The 20,732-nt window shown below is 47.5% G+C and overlaps 1 protein-coding gene across 1 annotated transcript in view; it reads right to left on the reverse strand.

Annotated features, from left to right (window-relative positions):
- The window catches only part of LOC110548891 (ultra-long-chain fatty acid omega-hydroxylase), a 44,543-nt gene extending 38,436 nt beyond the window's left edge, over window positions 1-6,107 (reverse strand). Inside the window, exon 1 of the mRNA XM_060371031.1 lies at window positions 5,748-6,107. The gene's annotated coding sequence lies outside the window, so the exon portion shown is untranslated. The remainder of the gene's footprint in view (window positions 1-5,747) is intronic.
- Between the last annotated feature and the right edge of the window lie 14,625 nt (window positions 6,108-20,732).

Below are 20,732 nucleotides of genomic sequence, written 5' to 3' on the forward strand. Positions count from 1 at the left end.
TAGATGTGGGACTGGAGGAGACAGAGATGAACACCAGGAAGGAGGAATACGTCAGAGTCTGCGGTGTAGAGGCACAGACGGTAGGCTTCCTGGCTGTGTGGTGCAGGGAAAGCCACACAGCTGCTCCGAACCACCCATCCTTCTACAGAAGAAATGATGGGGAGAAGAGGGTGTTTTCAGGCTGCTTAGCCCTACATCTGGTTTAGAGCCAATATTGTCTCTTTGAGTTTGAGGATTCATTTGTGCAAGATTAGCAGTTGCTAGAGCAGACGTGAGCATTTATCTCCTGATACTTTGGGTCATCACATTGGGGTAAAAGATGCCAGTGGAGACCAGAGAGGCTGTTCCGTGTTCCACCACACACGGCATACCCCAGCAGCAGAGAATAATGATTACAGGTGTCAGCAGTGCTGCATGGGTCACCTTCAGTCCACAAGGGCCGTGGGATGTTGATGTAGGCAGAGGGACCCATGTGAGGGCATGAGTCACCTGTGTTGGAAAGAGAGCGACAGAGCAGTGGGCGGATGGATCACTTGGTAGAAGGAAGAGGGCAGAGCTGTGGATGGAGACAAGTGTGGGTGACAGCACATTCACGATGAGGACAGGCAGAGGCAGGGCTGGAGGTGGAGATTAACGAAGGGCACTGACCAGCAACCTCACATGAATTGTCTATCACAGGACCCTGGGCCTTCAGGAAGTTTCAAGCTCTGTCTGTGGTTACCAGATCACAAAAGGGTCCCTGGGCTGAGCCTCTCCCTTTTCTCCTTCCCTCAAAAGCCTGCCGTGGCTCCCTTTGCTCAGACACAATGGGAAAGTCACGAGGCCCACATAGAGGAGTTCACATTGGTCACCTCCCAGTTCCAGAGAATCAGGGTGGGCAAAAGAGAGGAGACAGGGCGGAAGAGAGACCAGAGAACTGGATGAGACAGAAGAATGACTAGACTCAGGAGATGGTCCACAACAGCTCTGTGGGCCACAGAAGCAGAGGGTGTCAGTGCTCCAGAAAATAATACCCCCCAACACGTGCTTATGCAAGAAGCCCCTATTAAATCATGAAAAGCCAAGAAAGGAGGAGGAGGGTTAAGGGAGAGTAGGAGGTGAGCGTGAGTGGAGGGCTGAATATTCTCAAAAAGTACTACATACATCTATGAAATTAGTTTAAAAATAATTTTTAAGACAGGGTCTTTCTATGTAGACCAGGCTGCCTTCAAACTCCCAGAGATCCACGTGCCTTTGCCTTCCATGAAATTAAAGCATGTGCTTTAATACTTAGCATCATTGTTGTTGTTGTTTGAGATAGGGTTTCAAAACCCTGGCTTTTCTGGACTCTCTTTGTAGACCAGGCTGGCCTCAAACTCATAGAGATGTGCCTGCCTCTGCCTCCCGAGTGCTGAGATTAAAGGCATGTGCCACCACACCTGGCTGCATTATTAAAAAGTCTTTCCAGGGCCTAGAGAGATGACTCACCAGTTAAGAGCCCTTGATATTTTGAAGGACCCAGGTTCAGTTCGCTGCCCCCCCTGCTAAGCATCCACAACCATCTGTAACTCCTGCTCCCTCTTCTGGCCTTCATGGGCATTGTACCCATGTGCACACAAACACTCCACTACAAATAAACATAATTAAAGAATTGTTTTAATATTTAAAAAGGTAGGAGGTAGAGGCAAACTGATCCCTGTGAATTTAAGCTCAGTCTGGTCTAGATAGTAAATTCTAGGCAAGTCAGGCTACATGAAAAGACTATCTCAAAAAAAAAATCTTTTAAAAGTTTTTTTTTTGTGGTTTTTTGTTTGTTTGTTTTTTGTTTGCTTGTTTGTTTTGGTCAAAAAAGATGGCTCAATGGGTAAAGGTACTTGCTGACAAGATTGATGGTCTGAGTTTGATCCCCAGGATCCACACTGTGCTGGCTAGTTTTATGTCACCTTGACAAAAGCTTGAGTCATCAGAAAGAAGGAAGCTTCCATTAAGAAAATACCTCTACAAGATCAAGCTGTAGGCAAGCCTGTAGGTTCTTTTCTAAAATAGTGACTCATGGGGGAGGGCCCAGCCAACTGTAAATGGTACCATCCCTGGGCTGGTGATACTGAGTTCTGTTTAAAAAAAAAAAAAAAAGAGGCAGGCTGAACAAGCCAGTAAGCAGCACCTCTGCATCAGCTCCTGCCTCCAGGTTCCTGCCCTGTCTGAGTTCCTGTCCTGACTTCCTTCATGGCTGAACAGTGATGTGAAAGCATAAGCCGAATAAGCCCTGTCCTCCCTAATTAGGACACACGTGATGAACGGAGGGAGCCAATGCCCGCAAGCTGTCCTCTGACCTCCACACTGCAGGTGATACACCTCTTCCAATCAATAAGTGGAACTTTAAAAATTAAATTAAAAAGATATTTCCCAGGGCTCCCAAAGCTGACATCGGGTGAGAATGAGAGCAAGGGTTTTCCCTGCTCTAACACTACTGTTAGGAGCGTAAAAGCGGAACAAGCGGAAGTCCGGAAGTTCAGCACAGAATTATCATGTCACTCAGAGACACTCCTAAATACACACCCCAAAGAATCAAACACACACACACATATTCCCTTCTGTGCTTATGGTAACACTCTCAGTGTTTGGTTAAGAGATGGAAGTAACTAGTCTGCCCATCAAAGGAAAAAAACAAAGTAACTCATCTATGTGATGGAATAGTATTCAGCCATAAAAATTAATAACATGCCTTTCCTTCTGTTTTTGAGACAGTGCCTCATGTAGCCCAGGCTAGCCCCAAATTTACTGTCTCTGAGAGTGGTTTTCAGCTCTGCCTCCATCCCTCAAGTGCTGGGATTGCAGGCCTGTGCTGCTACATCTAGCTCTAAACTCTTTCTTTCACTTGTGTTTTTTTCTATTCTTGCATGTGTTTATCTGTTTCTAGGTGTGCATGTACATGTATGTGGAGAAGGGTGGAAGTCAGAGGACAACCTATGGAATTTGGTTCTCTCCTTCCGCTACACGAGTTCCAGGAAGCAAACTCCAATCCTCAAGATTTGGTGCCAAGTGCCAGCTCTCCAGCCTTTAATGTGTATAAATGTTATGCCTGCATACTATGTGCATGCCTGGTGCCCAAGGAGTTCAGAAGACGGTGTCACATACGCCTGGAACTGGAGTGGCAGCCGCCGCCTGTTTCACAGGGACTGAACCAGGTTCTTTGCAAGAGCAACAGATGCTCTTAATCACCGAACCAACTCTTCAGACCTCACTCTCTTCTTTGAAGACAGTATCTCATTTTATATACCATACTGGCCCTGAACTGATCCTCCTGCCTAAGCCTTCTGAGTTCAGGCATTAGGTATATGCAATACCATGTCTGATTCAATTTATTTTTTGAGATTTTTCTCTCTATTTTGTGTGTGTATAAATGCTTCTCTCTCTCTCTCTCTCTCTCTCTCTCTCTCTCTCTCTCTGTGTGTGTGTGTGTGTGTGTGTGTGTGTGTGTGTGTGTGTGTGTGTACCATATCCATGCAGTGCCTGAGAAGGCCAAAGAGGGCATCAGATGGTTGTGAGCCACCGTGTGGATGCTGGGAACTGAGCCCTGGTCCTCTACAAGAACAACCAGCGCTCCTAACTGTTGAGACAACTCTCCAGCCCTTCAATTTATTACTTTTTAAAAAAGAGTATGAACTAGGGCTGGAGAGATGGCTCAGTGGTTAAGAGCACTGTCTGCTCTTCCAAAGGACCCAGGTTCAATTCCCAACATCCACATGTCTGATAACAACTGTCTGTAACCCCAGTTCCAAGGGACACCTTCACACTAATGCACATAAAATAAAGTTTAAATAAGTTATTTTTTAAAAGATCACCAACTGGGGCAGTGGCTTGGTGGTTGATCACCTCCACAGCATTTATGAAGCCCTGGGTTCCACAACAGATTCAGGTGGGACGCCGAAACAGAAGGAAGCTGGCTAAACAGAAACACCCTGGAGGAGAGGAACAGCTAAGAGTTATTCCCAGTCCTAGCCCCTGCACCCAGCAGCTCCAGCACTTCCTGGAAGCATGTTAACAAGGTTGCCTGGTCAGAGCTACACAGCTCCCTGCCAGGAACACAGACCTAGATAGGAGCCACACAGGGAAAGACATGAAGTGTATGCAGCCTCCCTCTCCTGCTCTTTCCTACTGCCACTAGTGGTTCCCTATTAGTTGAGGAAAGAAAGCAAAGCACACAAATAACCCTCAAGTCATCTACGTGGACCTTCTCTGGAGATCAGCTAAAAGGGCTTCCCCATGCCTGAGCTCTGCTCTGGCCCCTACTCGATACAGGCTTAGACCTGACAGAATTGCTCTTGGCAACATCAGTTTACCACGTGATGGTCACCCTGTGGACAAGGCTTTTCTCATTCGTCTTTTGCCTTTTCCCCGACCACAACTACTGTGCAACATATATTCATTAAACAGGTGCTGGCTATCTTGTCTGCCGAATAATTGACAATGGGTGACCTAAGATGGTAAATCCCACATACAACCTGCTAGGAAGGGAAATCCAACCAGGCAGGGTGATGGAAGAGGCCTCTCTGGAGAGGTGGGATTTAAGCACAGACTTTGAGAGAAGGGAGGAAAGTATTGTAAGCAGCCAATACAGCTTATGAAAAGGCCCCAAGGATTCACGCTGCCTGGAAGAACAGCCAAGATATCAGTGCAGGTAGAACAGACAGAGTGAGATGGGAAAAAATGGAAGAGAGCCGGGCAAGAAGGTTGTAAGGTTCATCGGGTCCAGCCCTGAGGGCTCTTAGAAAGAGGACTGTGAATTTCAGAGGACAGCTTGCATGAGTCAGCATGCTCCTTTCACCATGCGGGTTCTGAAGCCGAAACTCAGATCATCATCCTCGGTGGCAAGCACATTTACCTGCTGCTGCACCAGCTAGCTTTTTGTCAACTTCCCACAAGCCAGAGTTATCTGAAAGGAGCAAACGTCAGTTGAGAAAATGCCTCCATGATATCTCACTGGAGGTTATTTTCCTAATTAGTGACTGATGGGAGAGGTCTCAGTTTATTACGGGTGGTGCCATCCCTGGGCTGGTGGTCCTGGTTCTATGAGAAAGTGGGCTGAGCAAGCTATGAGGAGCAAATCGGTGAGCAGCACCGCTCCCCGGCCTCAGCATCAGCTTCTGCCTCCAGCGTCCTGTCCTGCTTCAGTTCCTGCCCTCACTGCTTTAAAGATGAAGTTATGAGGAACTGGAGTAAAACAAGCCCTTTCCTCCCCAAGCTGCTTTTGGCTATGGTGTTTTATTACAGCAATAGCAACCTTAACTAAGACAAGATAGAACCGGTACAGTCAGGTACTGCTGTCATAAACCTGACTGTTTGTTTTGGGGAGGATTGTGGGAAGCCTTTGCAACTTTTAGCTAGAAAAAGTCACTGAGTGTTGAAAACTTCCAAGTAGGAACTTGGAAGCTAAGAATGTTGAGGGCAAGGCTGGATGGTAGTGGCACACATCTTTGATCCCAGCACACAGGAAGCAGAGGCAGGCAGATCTCTGAGAGTTTGAGACCAGCCTGGTTCCCAGAGAGAGAGCTCCAGGACAGCCAGGGTTGCCTGAAAACCCTGTCTTGAAAAACCAAAACAAATAAAAAAAGAATGTTGAGTACAATGCAGACCATGGAAGCCTTGCTAGTGAAGCTTTAGAGGAAAGCGAAAAACTTTACCAGGCCCTTACCACCACCTTCTGTGGTGTCTGGTGAGCTGTGATAACAAGAGACCAGAACCACTAGAGTAAAACCTTTGCTTACCTGGGATAATGGATGCTGGTCATCTGGGGGTGAAGAATCAGCTGTGATGAAGACAAGGCCAGGATCACTGAGGTAAAATCTGGGACGTGTTTGCTCGGAGTCAGCACACAGAAGCTGTGCTCCAGAGATGGCCAAGACTCTATGTCATGCTGGAAGCTGAACTTAGTGGGGTAAGAGTCACCCACGCAGTACCGGGGTTGAAGGATTAAGGGGGTCGCGGAGCACAGCTAAGGTTGGGCACTGTGTGGCAGGGCTGGCACCCGGGAGAGCTCAAGAGAAGCCCACCTGCGGTAAGGAACTCCAGCAGTGTAGGAGATGCCAGTGCTAGGGAATGAGCACCAAAAACGGCAGCAGGAATGGAGCAGAGCCAGCTGGAACCTAGAAGACAGCTCTGTGTGCAGCAGGCGGCAGAGCCAGAGCAGTGACCCATGCCTTAGGACCAGCCCAAAAGATCACGAGTAAATCCCAGATAATTGGACATTGAGTTATTTACACTTTCGGAGTTTGGTTTTGCTTTGTTTAGATTGTGACTAATTCCTGCTTCTTTCCTCTTGAAGCAACAAAATATTTTGTTTTATACAGAAGCCCACATTTGAGAGACTTTGAACTTTTAAAAGAGATTTTGGATTTTTAAAGAGACTGGATATTTTAAAGGAACTAAACACTTCATTAAATGTGTGTTTAAATTTGTAAAGACTGTGGAACTTTTAAAGTTAAATGTTTTAGCTGAGCGTGATGTCGCATGCCTGTAATCTTAGCATTTGGGGAGGCAGAGGCACGTGGATCTCTGAATTTGAGGCCAGCCTGGTCTACAAAGTGAGTCCGGGACAACCAAGGCTATACAGAGAAACCCTGTCTCAAAAAGAAAATATGGTTTATAGTATGATATTAATATTAACATGGCATCCTTGAGAAATGAGGTTTTAATTGAAAAGTGATGTGTTTGTGTCAGGTTGACAAAGGGCCAGTTGTGCTGGCTACTTTTATGTCAACTTGACACAATCTAGGGTTACTGAAAAGAAGGAAACCTCAACTGAGAAAATGCCTTCAAGCTGGGTAGTGGCATTACACACCTCTAATCCCAGCACTCGGGAGACAGCAGCAGGCGGGTCTCTGTGAGTTCCAGGTCAGCCTGGTCTATGGAGTGAGTTTCAGTGCTACCATGTCTACACACCACACACACACACACACACACACACAGAAAGAGAGAATCTTATGCCACTATAAGATCCAGGCTATAGGCAAGCCTGTAGGGTATTTTCTTAATTAGTGGTTGATGGGGGAGGGCCCAACCCATTATGGGTGGTGCCATCCCTGGGCTGGTGATCCTGGGTCCTATAAGGAAGCAGACTGAGCAAGCCATGAGGATCAAGCCAGTAAGCAGCACTCTTCCATGGCCTCTTCGTTAGCCACTGTCTCCAGGATCCAGCCCTTTTTGAGTTCCTGTCCTCACTGCTTTTAAAGATGAACTATCATACACAACTGTGAGTGAAATAAAACCTTTCCTCCCCCATGTTACTTTTGGTCATGGTGTTTTCTCACAGTAATAGTAACCCTAACTAAGACACCTCCTGCCCAGGACTGAGATTATCACTCTGGGAAAGGCGGGAGCTATACAAGGTTCTTAGTGGAGAAGGTGCTAAGCAAAGGTCTGTTTCTATGCCAGTACCATGCAGTTTTTATAACTGTTGCTCTATAGTACAGCTTAAGATCAGGGATGGAGATACCTCCAGTAGATCTTTTATCGTCGAGAATTGTTTTAGCAATTCTGGGTTTCTTGTTATTCCATATGAAGTTGAGAATTTTTCTTTCAAGGTCTGTAAAGAATTGTGTTGGTAATTTGATCGGAATTGCATTGAATCTGTAGATTGCTTTTGGTAAGATGGCCATTTTTACTATGTTAATCCTGCCAAGCCATGAGCATGGGAGATGTTTCCATCTTCTGATATCTTCTTCTAGTTCTTTCTTCAGATACTTGACATTTTTTTCATACAAGTCTTTGACTTGCTTGGTTAAAGTTACACCAAGGTACTTTATGACCTTTGTGGCTATTGTGAAGGATGTTGTTTCCCTTTTGTTCTTTCTCAGCCCATTTGTCTTTTGCATACAGGGAAGCTAAGCAAGGAGGACCCTGGGTAAGATGTTCAATCCTCATTCAAAAAGGCAAATGGAATGGACATCGGAAGAGGGAGAAAACAGGGGACAGGACAGGAGCTTATCACAGAGGGCTTCTGAAAGACTCTCCCCAGCAAGGTATCAAAGCAGATGCTGAGACTCATAGCCAAACTTTGGGCAGAGTACAGGGAATCTCATGAAATCATGGAGAAATAGAAAGGCCTGGAGGGGTCAGAAGCTCCACAAGGAGAGCAACAGAATCAAAAGATATGGGCACAGAGGTCTTTTCTGAGACTGATACTCCAAACAAGGACCATGCATGGAGATAATCTAGAACCCTTGCACAGATGTAGCCCAAGGCAGGTCAGTATCCAAGTGGGCTCTCTAGTAATGGGAACAGGGACTGTCTCTAACATGAACTCAGGGCTGGCTCTTTGATCACCTCCCCCTGATGGAGGAGCAGCCTTACCAGGCCACAGAGGAAGACAATGCGGTCAGCCCTGATGAGACCTGATAAACTAGGGTCAGAGGGAAGGGGAGGAGGACCTCCCCTATCAGTGTACTTGGGGAGGGGCATGGGTGGAGAAGAGGGAGAGAGGGTGGGATTGGGAGGGGAGGAGAGAGGGGGCTACGGCTGGATACAAAGTGAATAAATTGTAATAAATAAATAAAAAATTTAAAAAGTTGTAACAGGCGCCCTCTGGCTGTAATGTTATGAATAGTTGAAGGACCTCCCAGTGCCTAGTCCTAGGCTAAGAGCTGAGAGAGGAGTGAGTGGAAGTTTGGTTGGGGAGTTTGTTGCCATGGTTGGTTGGTTGATTGGTTGGTTGATTGGTTTTCAAGACAGAGTTCTTCTGTGTAGTCCTGTAACTCACTCTGTAGACCAGGCTGGCTTCCAACTCACAGATCCACCTGCCCCTGCCTCCTGAGTGCTGGCATTGAAGGCCTGCACCACCACCACCAGGCTCCCTCAGTTTTGGTTTCATTTCCAGTGTTGGAGGTGGAACCTAAGGCCTTGCACATGTCAGGCAACCACTCTACCACTGAATTTGCACAAAGGTGAAACAAAAGAGATTTTCTGACAGAGTGGATGCAGGGATCAGAAGGCAACACAGTGACAGAAAAGCTTTTGGCATTAAGAGTGTATAGGCTGAAGTTTTGGGGAAGGGACGAGGAGCGAAAAGAGGAGCAGAGAGGAAGCGGAGAAACCAGTGAGAGGAGAGGTAGAAGCATTTCCAGGTGAGAGCCAAGCGCAGTGGTGCTTGGTGAGCTGGGGCAAATGGAAGAGAGCTCTAGGCCGGCATGGGCTACACAGTGAGATCTGGAAGGGACGGGTAAAGGTTCCCAGAGGAAGTGCTGCTGTGGGTGTGATGGATAATGAGTCTGTGTTGGAGGAAAGAGCAGGTAGATGCAGTAATGCCTGGGGGTCAGCAGTCCTCAGAGACTGCATAAAGAAGCAGAAGTTGGCTACAGAGGTAGCATACCCACCCATCGCCCATCTGAGAGCTCTTACGGGGCTGTGCTGCTGCACTTGGAAGACCCTTCGCCTTTATGAACTCATACAGGAAGAAAGAAGATCTACACTGACAGCAACAAACCAAAGCAAGGGAACTGTGGCTGTGGCTCAGATGGTAGAACATCTGCCTGGCATGCATGAGAGGCCCAGGGTTCAATCCCCAGCACCAAAAACAATAACTACAGAGGCCCCATCAGTGGAAGGGTGATAGACTGCAGAGGATTCGAGTTCAGTTCCCAGCACCCACATCAGGTAGCTCACAACTGTCTGTAACTCCAGCTCCAGATGATCCCATCCCTTCTGGTCTCTGAAAGCACCACCACACACATGGCACACACAGACACACACGCACACACACACATACGAAATCTCTTTTAAAATTAAAAAACAAAATTCAACGTTGTCGTACAAAAGACCTTATCAATCAATTAATTAATTTTAAAAATGTCAGATAAGGATCTATGTAAATAGGATGAGGTCCCCAGGAAGACCAAGAAATCCAGTATGGAATATTATCAGTGTATCTAGTCCAGCCCAGTGTGAAAACAGCATCCTTAAGGAGACAGAGTGAGCAAAGCCTGGAGGAAGAGTCAAAGAAGCCTGTGGAAGCCGCATTGTTCAGTTGCTTGCATGACGCCACTGTGTGCCCTGCAGAAACAGGAGGGAACTGGTTAGCAGGGAAAGACATTTACTGCCCAGCTGGAGGACCTGGGCTCCATTCCTGAGACCCACATAATGGAGAGAGAGAACCAACTCTCGTAAACTGTCCTCTGACCCCCACACAAACCTAGCACACATACCCAGTCCAGAACAGACAGATAAAATGTGTGAAAGAAAGAAGAGAGAAATGAAGGAGGCCAGAGCAGAGCCGGCGCTTGCAGGAACAGCAGCACCTGGTCTGTTGCCCCATCTGGAGTGCCTGAGGTAGCTGGGCTGTGGCTGCACAGATAGGACCAGAGAGAGGGAGGGAGTGGGCTGTGGCTAGGGCAGCCCAGCATCTCTGCCAGGGAGATAGCCTCTACTCTTCATAGCCAAAATCTACTCCAGGCAAATTTGGCAGGGCACAGTATCAAAGGTCAGCTCCCCAAGGAATAAGGCAGGACAGCTGCATGTCCCCTTTCTGGAGGACCTGGCTTGCAGAAGGGTTAGGAAGATTCCAGAGACCTGAAAATACTTGCAAGCTGCATCCAGGTTTTGTCTGTTACTAGGTGGCTTTTGTGAAGTTACTTCACCACTCTGAGTCTCCGCTGAACACTTTTCGCTCATCAAATACAGCCTCTCCCTCCATCGTTAATCCCCTGCCCTGAGACTGTGAGGCAGGATCTGGAGAGCGCCAGATCCCAGGGAGACTGAAGACGAGACTTATCCAGGTTAGCAGTTAAACTCAGATCTGTCGGTTTCCAGGGACCAGAAAGCTTTCCGGGGACTGGCCTTAAGATGGTTCTCAGGAGGTAGCTGGTACAGGGTAGGCTGGACCCTAGTGCTGGTGGTCTTCAGTCTTGGGCTGGCCCAGGGGTCACCCCTGCCAGCATCAACTGCCTCATTCCACGTGGTGCTCTCCTCACGTTGCTTGGAGACAGCAGGAATATAAAACGTGTCAAAATAAATAGTAGGCCTTGGTAGCTCCTCAGAATGGTGTACAGCTATACACGGGGGCTACACCATTCAGCAGAGCCTCTCTGCCATGCAGTCCCTCAAGAACAGAAAGCAAAGCTAGACCTGGTTGTACACACCTATAATGCCAGCATCGGGGAGGAGGTGTTGGCTGATCAAGAGTTCAAGGTCATCCTCAGGTACACAGTAAGTTCAAGGGCAGCCTGAGCTGTAAGAGACCCTGTCTCAAAAAAGAAAAAAAAAATTAATTGAATTGTTCAGTTTGTTTAAAAAAAAAAAAAAGAAAAAGCACTTGCAAGGTGCAAGGTAAACCCAGATGACTTGAGTTCAATACTTTGGAACCCACAATGGAAAATGAACCAACTCCCAAAGGTTGTCCTCTGACCTCCACACGAGCACCAAAACATATATGTGAGCACACAGGTATACCCAGAATAGTAAGAGTCATGATAACAAATGTTTGAAGACAAAACTGGACCAGGCATCACATGCCTATAATGCCAGCACTCAAGAAGAATGAATCAGAAGTACTAGTGTTTAAAGCCACGACTTGGCAAGTTCAAAGCCAGTCTGGGCTGCGTGAGACTTGGCTCAATAAACAGCAGAGAGAAAAAGAGGTCGGGGAGGAGGAAGAAAAACAAACAGAACAGAACTAGGCCTGGTGGCACACTTTTACTTGGTTACACAAGCACTTCGGAGGGTGAGGCAGGAAGACGGAGAGTTTAAAGCCAGCCTACGCTACCAAGGGAGTTCCTATGTTTAAAACAAAACAAAAGAGAAAAGGGCCGGCAAGATGCAGCCTCTCTGTCAACCCTGAGAATCTGAGTATCATTACCAGAACTCTTGTTGGAAGGAGAAAACCAACTCCCCAAAGTAGTTGCCCTCTGACTCCACACACAGGTTTGCACACACAAGCATGCTCATACTCACACAGAAGCACACACACACCCACCCCCCTCCTCCTGGGTAGAGTGAGAACTGTGCCCACTGCAAAGTTCATCGAGGCACAGTTCAGTGGGCAAGAGCAGAAGGAACCCAAGAGAGCAGCCAGTGCTGAAGGAAGACACTGTCATCTAGCCGTGCAGTGTGTGTGGCATCGCTCTGCCGTGTGAAGGAACCAAGCACCAACGCGCACCGTGCCGTGACTGAACCCTGTAGGCACTGTGCTGGTGGAAGAGGCCAGACCCAGAAAGCTGGTCAGCATGCAGTGCCGTCTGTGTGTCACGTCAGCACGGGCAGGCTCGCAGGCCCGGAGTGCAGAGCAGAGGCTGCTGGGGCTGGAGGGATGGGGACAGGGAGCAGTGCGGCGGGGTGTCCGCTGGAGTGGACAGACTGCTTTGGCTCTGGAGAGAGGTGGTGCTTGCCCAAGTGTACCAGTGTGCTAACTGTCACTGATTGCTCAATTTATGTTTTCAAACTGTTTTCGTCATAATGATTGACTTAGCTGAGCATGGTGGCACGCACTTGCCGTCCCAGCACTTGGGCGTATCAGAAGGATCCTTCACAAATCCAAGTCCAGCCCGGGCTCCAGGAAGCTCCGTCTCAAGGAAACAAAATAAAGGCAGCAAAATGGCCCTGTTGGTAAGAGTGGCTGCTACCACGCCTGAAACCTGACTTTGATCCCTGAGACACATGGCAGAAAGAGGGGACTGACTCCTGAAAGTTATCCTCTGACCTACGCACACACACACACACACACACACACACACACACACACACACTAAACAAAATGTAATTCCTGTGCTGTTTATTTCTGGTGTGTGAGTATGCAGAGGACAGCCTTTGTGAGCTGATTCTCTTCCGTCGTGTGCATTTAGGGTGTGGCGGGTGAGTTCGGGTTGTGGGGTTGGACAGCAGAGCCTTTACCCCCAAGCCATTGTACCAGACCAAATGTAAGGTGGTTTAAATGTTTCTGAATAAAATAAACTGGAAATGTATGCTTATACATTAAGGCACTTGGAAGGCAGAAGCAAGATCAGTCTCAGGATAGATGAAGGTAAAGGCCAACCTGGATTGTCCGAGCTCCTGCCTCAAAATGTAAACAATAATTGGCCAACTCTTTGTCCTGTGAACTTCTCTCAGGATGTAATGGGTAAGTGGTGGGAAACGAGTTGCTGGAGTTACCCTCCATCAATCCCTTTGCCACAGCCATGACATGAGCACACCACTGTACCCACTGTAGAAGTGGAGAAACTGAGGCACACAAAATGGCAGCTGGAAGTCTGTACTAAAACTGGGGTCTCCTTGAACCTTACACGAATTTCTTCTGGCCAAGGAACCACACAGGTGACATACACCCACGGTGAATTCATCACCCCAGCATGATGACTCAGAAGAAGGACAGGGAGCAGAATTTGCAAGGTTGGCCATCTTGACCTAGAACGTCTTTGTCCAGAGGAGCCTAGTTGGGGAGGCCCACAGCTAGAAGGCGGGTCCTCCGTTCTGGACCTTCCAAGGTGTTTCCGCTCCATGTCACCCCTGCCCAGAGTGCTCTCAGCATCAACCCTGGGCTGCATCTCCAGAAACCCATCCTCTGGAATCCATGAAACCAGAATAAGACGGTCCCAAGTTTTCAGTGTCAAGGATGGGCCTTTCTCAGAGTCTTGGGGAACAAAGGAACCAGAGAAGCTGGAAGAAAGGAAGGCTTTCTGGAAAGGGGACTATTGCTAAAGGGCTTTGAAGAATATACAGGAGCCCACAAGGTCAAGTTGAAAAGCTTGTGAGTATGTTTTGAATTTTTCTTAGCATATAACTTCATTCAACATATTGGAAACATTATGAGATATGTTATTCCCTCAAGTCAGTCAGGTTCTTTGACTTTATTTACCGCTGTTACTGACTTCTATCCTCCTTCTTCTTCTCAAATAGTCCTTCTGCTTTCAGGTTATATAATATCATGTACATGTATAATATCACACACGCACACACAAGCACACATGAATGCACACATATACACGCACATAAACAGATTTTCATTATCTATTCATTTATTGGTGGACATCTAGGTGAATTCCATGTCATAGGAATTATGAATACAGCTGCAATGAACATGGATGAGCAACTGTCTCTGTGGTACGTGGACTTGGGGTCCCCCTGATATATGCCCTGGAGCTGAACCCTATGGAAATTCCACTTTTAGTTTTTTGAGAGATTTTTTTCAAATTTCCATAGTGGCTGCACCAGGTAAATCCCCACCCCAGCAATGTATAGGTTCCTCTTTCCCACATTTCCTCCAGTATTTCCTGTCATTATTTTCCTTTAAAAATTAGTTAACTAATTTAGAGTGACTGTATGGGCTGGAGACATGGCTCGGGGTTTGGGAGCGCTGCCTGCTCTTGCAGAGGACCTGAGTTCTGTTCCCAGTGCCCACAAGGCAGCTCATGGCTGTCTGTAGCTCCACTTCCAGGGGATCTGACACCCTTACACAGATATACACGCAGGCAAAACACCAATGTGCATAAAATAAGAACAAATCAATTATTAGAGTATATGTCTATGAGTATCGCCTCGGCACTTATCTGGGGGTCAGAGGAAAACTTGTGGGAGTCTGGCCTTTCCTTCCCCCATGAGAGTTCTGGAGTCTGAACTTAGGTTGCCATGCTTGGTAGCAAGCTTGTTCACCCACTGAGCAATCTTGCCTGCCTCTGTCTTCTGATGATTGCCATTCTTGCTTCATATGACAGAGAGCAGGGGCATTTTACACACTCATTTTATTAGTTGGCATGTAAAGCTGTGAAAGCCATGGGAAAGGGAAATTGCTGTTTTCTGGCTCGCTTCATTCACCTACCCACTTATAAGAAATAAGAAGTCCATCATAATCCTATACTAGGTTCCCACTTCAAATGGCAAAACTAAATACATAAAAAGAATATGTAAGATGGCTCAGCGGGTAAAAGTACTTGTTGCCCATGCCTGATGGCCTGAGTTTAATAATCCCTGACAGAAACTCCACAGGCCATAACATATGTGTGCCCACACATACACAGCACACACAGTAATTAGAAAAAAAATTAAGACAACGTCCCACTACACAGCCCTGGCTAGTTTAGAACTTGCTATGTAGACTAAAGCTGCTCTCCAACTCATAGAGATCCTCCTGCCTTTGCCTTCCAAGAGCTGAGATTGAAAGCGTGCACCACCATGCCCAAACTACACAAATAATTTCACATCTGCAATCCTTGGACTCACTGAGCAGAAGCAGGAGAATCACCTATAAATTCACAGGCAGCCTGGGGCCTGAAATGAGTCTAGGCCGCCCAGAACGACCTAAAAGACCCTCTTTTAGAACAAGTACAAACAAAACCCCAAACAAAAAGAGAATGTAGGCCAATGATTCGTGTGTGTGTATTACTTTTTAATTTAATTTTTTATATTATGTGTATCAGTGGGAGCACTGAGTGTCCAAGTCCAGCTGCACTTTGCAGAGAGTTCCAGGCCGGCTTCTGCTGCTGTGAGACTCTGTCTCGAGAAACAGAATGCAGGACTTCTGTGTAAGGGGGCAGACCGGGAGCCTCGCCTCTTGAACTCTGTAAGAGAAAGCAGTGAAGACAGTGAATAATAAGCTTCTACTCGGCAAGAGACAAGGTTAAAGTTCCTCTCAACCTTGTCCAGAGAGGAGTCTTTCTGCAGTGGGCAGCGGTTAGAGCAGAAGACACTCAGCCTAGCAGAGGCAGGGCACAAGTGACCGTGAATGTTCAACCCTAAATAGAGCACCTACACTAATCCCTCCACCAAGGCCCAGGGAAGTTCGTGGAAGAGGGGACCAAAAAAAGCAAGAGCTGGAAGCTAGGGAGGAAAGCTGGGGATGCAATACGTCCACTGCACTCAGGGAGTCAGGGCAATGGTGGTTTCCTGCACAAGATAAGCCAGTTAGAAATCCCAGCATGGATGGAGGACGGCCCTACTGCGGTTGACGGCTCTGGGGGAGAGGAAGGGGCTTTTTCCGAGCGAGCGTGCGGCCTCTTGAAGATTGCCCATGATCCAGTTGGCTCCACAGCCATGCCTTCAAGAGCAGTTCTAATTGGGCTTAGTGGTTGCTTTAAAAAGAAGAGAAAAATGAAGTGGAGAAGGAGATAGGAAGGGTCTGGGATAACTTAGTATGATCAGAAGGGTAAATATTTTCTGAAAAGGAAGGGAAGCCTGGCATCATGGTGGAGCATGCCTGTGATCAGGGGGATAGAGGGACGGCTCGGTGATTAAGAAAGATGTCTGCCTTTCCAGAGGAGCGGGATTTGATTTTCAGCACCCACATGGCCATTCACAATTGTCTGTAACTCCAGTCTCAGAAAATTAGACTCTCTCTTCTGGCCTCTGTGTATCACATGGCACACAGGCATACATGCAGGTAAAACATCTAAGACAAAACAATAAATTTTATATATTTATATATATAATATAATATATATTACAATTTTAAAAGAGAGGCTGGAGGTAGCTGGTGATGGCACAGTCCTTTTAGTCACTCAGGAAGCAGAGACAGGTGGATCTCCATGAGTTCAAGGCCATCCTGGTCTATAGTACTAGTTCCAGGACAGCCAAGGCTACACAGAGAAATCCTTGTCTCAAAACAAAAAGCTGACTCCTGCACAGTATCTCATGCAGACCAGGATGGCAACAAACTCAACATGTAGCTGAAGCTGGCCCCGAACTTCTGACCTTCCCACCTCCACTTCTCCTGTGCCAACACACCCAACTTCTGTATCCCTCTTTTGAAGGAGTGGTGGCATGCGGGCATGGGATGCTATTTGCCCAGGGAACATCACCCTCTAGCCCACTCACCCCACCCAATATGGGCCCCAACAACTCATCAAGGGCTGAGCTCAAAGCGTCTGCACCATGCCCCACATCTTCCACGACAAAACTTCTTCCCAACTCCAGGATGAGGAGCCTGGATATTAAATCTGTCCGCTACCTTCCAGAAACTCGGCTCCCTCCACCTATCGCCTGTTGGCGACGGCTCGAGACAGAGTCTGCAGCCCCAACAGCACACAGCTTTTTTCGCTTTGGCACTCTGGGCTTCTCTAATTCCTGGGCTGGCCTAAACCAGATTAAATGGCTTGGCAGCTGCCCCACACGGGCTCCAGTCCCAGCCCCGAGGCCAGGCAGCCCGCAGGAATCTGGGGGCACTCCAACTGTGGAAATAATGGACTCCTGTGAGCCTGGATTTGCCTTGGATGTGGGAGTCTAGACATCTGGTTAATGAAATCAATTACTCACCGTTGGATAGACTCTGCATAGCGGGGGCCTTCGAGACAGGTGTGTAGGACACAGAACCCTGACCACACTCTCCCCGTGCTCTGCTCCTCAATCACATCCCACAGGGTGTTTGATCCCTGTGTCCTGATTTCGCCGTCACGGTGACTACGGGAGGCTCTCTCCATCCATTCTCAAGGCAGACAGAATGGTGACAAGGGCTAAAACTACTTTCTAGAATTAGAGGTGGACTGGGAATTTGTTGGTTTTTTTTTTTTTTTTTTTTTTTTTTTTTTTAGTTTAGTTTAGTTTTGTTTTGTTTTACTGTCTGAGAATTCCATACATTCATACAATGTGTTTTGATCACGTCTCTCTATTCCATCACCTCCAATTCCTCGCTTATCCCACTCCTCGGTTCTCACCCAATTTCATGTACTTTTTCTTTTTAACCCAATGAGTTAAGGCTGTATGCTGCCTGCGCCTGCATGGACGTAGGGCCATCTGCTGAAACATGGGCAAGAAAACTGACTCACCCGCTCCCAACAGCCATCATTCCACTGTTGGCAAACCGCCTCACACTAGGGCAGGACTTCCTGGCCACCCCCTCACTTCATGCTGGGATGTTTGTCTGGCTCGGTCTTGTGTGTACATCCCAGCCACCATGAGCTCATGTGTGTCAGGTGTCCCCTGCTGTGTCCAGAAAACAGTGTTATGGCAGTTATCCATGACCTCTGGTCCTTGCAATCTTTCCTCCCCCTCTTCTTCCAAGATCCCTGAGCCCCGAGAGGACGGTGTGTGACCCATTTAGCGTTGAACACTCTGGCATCTTGTATTCTTCCCACGTTGTCTAGTGAGGACAATTGGGCTGGGTTGCGTGGCACAGTTGGTGGTAAACCCAGGCAGATCTCTGTGAGTTCGAGGCTGCCCTGGTCTACAGAGTGAGCTCCAGGACAGCCAAGGGCCCTGTTATTACTTTTAAATGTTCTTTTGTTTATGTGTTGGGAAGGGCGTGTGCGTGGGATACATACTGAGGTCAGAGCACAATCGCAAGAGTTTGTTGGTGTACTTTTTTAAACTCTTTTTTTTTTTTTAAAGATTTATTTATTATTTATTCAGCATTCTGCCTGCACGCCAGAAGAGGGCACCAGATTTCATCGTAAAGGGTTGTGAGCCACCATGTGGTTGCTGGGAATTGAACTCAGGACCTCTAGGAAGAACAGCCAGTGCTCTTAACCTCTGAGCCGCCTCTCCAGAACCTTAAAAACTCTTTTATTTACGTTTCTTTTATCTTTTTCTCCCTACTCCACCCCAATCCCTTCCCTTTTTCACCCTACCCCAACACAAGGTAGGAGAAAAAAATGGGTTAGTGGGAGAGTGGATGCAGTTATTTCTTAGCTGCTTCCTGCTGGTCAGGGTCTTGGGTTCTTTGGAGCCAGTCCAATCCTCATTTAAGGAGACCTCCAACTTCTTGTCTCACAACAGCAACCAGGAACAGCAAGGAGAAAGCAGGAGCAGCCTTGTTCCTTCTCCCCCTCCACTCTCTGGCATTTATTCTCTCTCCAGAGTCCTCAGATTCAAACTATCTGCAGTTAGCAAAGAGCTCCTCTCAGAGCCCGCATGAGGCAAATAGTCTGCTGCTATGGACCGTCTGAATTAGTCCCACGTCGCACACCTGGGACCAAAACAAAGCCATGTTTATATCCACAGGAGTTAATTCTTCCCTTCCACCATGTAGATTTCCAAGATGGAACGTAAGTCTTCAGGCCTTTACCCACCGAGTGTTTTATGAGTGTTTCACCTGCATGTGTGCCTGTGCAACACAAGCCTGTCTTATGCCTGCAGAGGTCAGGAGTAAACATCAGATCCCCGGAAACTAAAATTACTGATGTTGTGAGCCAGCATGTGGTGGGTGTTCTGGGAACCAAACATTTGTTCTCTGCAAGAACAAGTGTTCTTAACCATTGAGCCACCTCTCCAAGCCTGAATATCTCTTTTGAAGTTGTGTTGGTCAGTCGGTCGGTCGGTCGGTTGGTGAGTGATGCCTGTGTGTGCATACTTATGGAGGTCAGAAGACAGTGTGAGGGATTGGTTCTCTCCTTCCACCACGTGGATGCAGGGGCATGGTGGGGTTGGGGTGGCTAAAACCATGTTGTCAGACTTGATAGCAGGGCCTTGCCCAGGCTGAGCAGACGCTACCACTGAGCTACATTCCTAGCTCCCAGAGCATACTCTTTTTCTTATTTATTTGAGTGTGTGTGTGTGTGTGTGTGTGTGTGTGTGCTCACAGATGTGCTATGGTGTGCATGCAGAGGCCAGTTCTCCCCTTCTGCCGTATGAATCCTTCGGATTTAACTCAGGTTTGGCTGCAAGTGCCGCCTCACAAGCCCCATAATTGTGACCGTGATCCCAAGTCTAGCCCTGCTCTACGTTTCTTCTGCTCACACTCTGATTCTTTGGAGAGCCCCAAAGCTCTGTCTCTCCTTGCCAGTGCTCCAGAATCTGGTCAGTGTTTGTTCTCCCGAGACCCTGGCTTATGACAGACGTCCTGGAGGTACTGGCCTCTCCTTGAAGGCGGGCATCATGAACTAAGAGGGCATCCTGCGAAGTGGGGTGACTCATCATGGGATCCCCAAATTTCCTGCTGCCACCCAGGCCCAGCCCAGCCTGGGTACGTTGGCGAGTGGGTATCTGATGTGTAGGCATGAATATTTGTGTGTTTCAGAGCCCAGCCCAGCCTGGCCCTGAAACCTATCTTCCTTAGGTTTTCACATACCAAGCAAACAATCCATAGCACCTAATTTGTCCCTAGATACTCCAGAACTGAGCTTCTCCTTATCTTGGGGCAAAAGAACCAGTCAAAGATAAGATATGGAAGCATAAGCCTATAGATAGCAAAATGGCTCAATGGGTAAAGGTCAAGCTTGCCATCAAGCCTGACTACCTGAGTTTGAGCCCCGGGATTCACACAGGGGACAGAAATAATCCCACAAGGTGTACACACACACACACACACACACACACACACACACAAGCACGAAGCAGCATACAGAAAAAAAGGGTTAAAGAAAAAAGAGAGGGCAGGCCTGCAGCTTGGGCTATGTCAGGTGAAGCCAGATCTGATGGTACACATCAATAATTCTAGCTACTGAGGAGGCTGACACAGGAAGATTGACAGTTCAAGGTCTGCCTCGGCTACAGAATGAGTTCAAGTGATGCCTGGCCAACTCAGTGAAGTCCTATCTCAAAATGAGAGAGAGAGAACATGGGTGAGATGATTTAGTTAGGAAAATTCACAAAATCATAAATACCTAAGTTCAGACCCTCAGCACCACTGTAGAAACCAAATATGATGGCTCATGTCATAATTCAAAAACTAGACACAGGAAGACTCCTGGAGTTCAGTTCATGGTCGGCCAATGTCGCTGAATGTACAAGTTCTAAGTGTATTGAGAGATCCTGTCTCAAGAAGTAATGTGAGAGGAATTGAGGACTAATCTATGTCAACCTATGGCCTCACGTGCAGGAGCACACATAGGCATACACAAGCA

The sequence above is a fragment of the Meriones unguiculatus genome, chromosome 17, assembly GCF_030254825.1.
Source record: "Meriones unguiculatus strain TT.TT164.6M chromosome 17, Bangor_MerUng_6.1, whole genome shotgun sequence".
In the NCBI taxonomy this organism is placed as follows: domain Eukaryota; kingdom Metazoa; phylum Chordata; class Mammalia; order Rodentia; family Muridae; genus Meriones; species Meriones unguiculatus.